Genomic DNA, 2,151 nt, shown 5'->3' with positions numbered 1-2,151 from the left:
TGACAGGTGCAGTAAATGATGAAGTAAAATGACAGAAAATAACAACTGTCACTGTCAGTCACTGTGATCTGTGACCACAGATAGCATCCAGTTAATAAAAACCAATTTTTTCAATTATTGCAGATTTGAGTTCTAGCTTTTTTAACCTAAAAATAAACCAAAGAAGTAGAGCACGTATAAACTTATTCTAAGGAGCATAAAGAGCTTTACGAAATATAACTAGATTACCTAAGCCACAACGAACTTCATACGAAATGAATTTCATATTTTGAGTGTACGAAATACTTCTTTTCCAAGCTAGAATATCGCAATAAACAAAAAATATACAACAAACTAACTAGGTATCAATAAAATAAATTCTTCACATATACAAGTCTCGGCCGACCGACCTCGCTTAGTTAAAAAAAATTTTCTCTTTCAAAATCACATGAAAAATCCTCGGCTTCACCTCAGCCTTCCCATATTACTCGATCAGTAATTTAGTTCGCCTTTACTCTATCGCTAACCACTCATCACTTTTAAGAAAAGGGAAATCCTAACTGATATTCGGGTTTGACTTTTGAAAAACCTGCATCCAATGGAAACAAGGCATGAATTTAGTTTTAAAAGTTCTGAACTTCAAGAGCAATATTTTCAGCTAAATTATTGCTATTAATCAAAATAAGGCGTCTATTAGATAAGGCTTGGAACTTGCTGACATTTTATTGGGGGCTTGGAAATTTTAATAAGGGGTTACTAGGTTGTGAATTGTGATGTACATACTTATATCTACCATCTTAGATTACAGATTGGTCTCCACTCCGAGCGCGGCGGAGACCAATTCTTAGTCTAAGCTACCATATTATTATAATAGTTTTTGGTTTTTCTTTAAAATGACTACAAAATATTTCAGTATCATACTTAGTAGGTAGGTAATACTTTTTCTCATAAAGTTCTATCAATGTTCTATAAGTCTATAGCTGATGGGCAGAGTGGTGTGATAAGGTGTGATGATGTGTATGCTAATACTTGGATCTACCTTACCTAACAATCCTAACATTTACTTAATTATTTTTTAGCTCATTTGTTGGTTTTTAGATGAGTTTTAGCAATAAAATAATAATTTTAACTTTATTCGACGGTAGGCACCTACTGTAATTTGTAGGTGAATATAGGTCGCCGGTAATATTGTAAATGCACAATGAAAAAATTTAATTGCTTACTCAGGCACAAGCTTCACAAACATATTTCGTAATAGGTACCAGACTAAGCAAATAATCTATGATTCCGATACCTACAGGCAAGCTTTTATAGCTATACTTGTATGAGACTTTAGAAACTAGCATTAAATTTCGCCACCATCGACACAGCTGAGGTGTCCGAGTGGTTAAGGAGTTGGACTTGAAATCCAATGGGTTCTACCCGCGCAGGTTCGAATCCTGTCCTCAGCGAACTTTTTTACAAGAATTAATTATTTCTTTACTTATCTAAAAATTAAATCTAGCATGTGTTTTTTTACAAAATATTGATTTGACGAAAGTTATTTGCTTTTCAATTTGTAAAGACTTGCGTTGAAACTATCATCGGCGCAGTGACAACTGACAGCAGTATAAACTCATTAGGATCTAATCTTTCTTATCTCTACTGAATTGGTCGGGTAGTGAAAGACTTCAACCGCGGTTAATTATGTACCGACCACTAATGTATAAATAAATAGACAAATAGGTACCTACCCATTATTCAGCCAAAATAATATGTGTATTACATACTTACTCAATATTATTATGGCCACCTTAGTAGATACGAGTAGATACACCTGGGTCAAAATCACCAAGGTGGAAAATCAGCTTCGCTAGCAAATAAATGCCTAAATTTATTTATTTTTTAAACAAATTATCATATGTAGGTACTTAATAGGGTTCATATTGACTGTACCTAATATATTATACTTCAAAAGTAAAATAGATTCATTATTATTTGAAGAAATAACTACAAAAAATCATTTAGAGAACGCGTCCTAAGTAGCAATCGTTAGAAACTAACATTGGAAATATACATAAAAGAACATTAATTTCACGGTTCTTCTGACTTATTGGCCTTCAATATTATCTAATATCACGTAGTTATACGCATTATTATCAAACAAAAAGAAACTAAAGAAAATCAAGTCAA

At 32.7% G+C, this 2,151-nt stretch overlaps 1 long non-coding RNA gene and 1 other non-coding gene across 2 annotated transcripts in view; one reads left to right on the top strand and one right to left on the bottom strand.

Moving 5' to 3' along the window:
• LOC123881079 overlaps window positions 1-2,151 on the bottom strand; it is a 283,317-nt gene that overhangs the window by 48,338 nt on the left and 232,828 nt on the right. The gene's annotated exons all lie outside the window — the stretch shown is intronic.
• Window positions 1,349-1,430, top strand: Trnas-uga. The gene has a single exon. It is a non-coding gene; the product is annotated as a tRNA-Ser (tRNA).

Source organism: Maniola jurtina, chromosome 3 (genome assembly GCF_905333055.1).
Source record: "Maniola jurtina chromosome 3, ilManJurt1.1, whole genome shotgun sequence".
Classification (NCBI taxonomy): domain Eukaryota; kingdom Metazoa; phylum Arthropoda; class Insecta; order Lepidoptera; family Nymphalidae; genus Maniola; species Maniola jurtina.
This window is presented reverse-complemented; position numbering and strand designations above follow the sequence as displayed.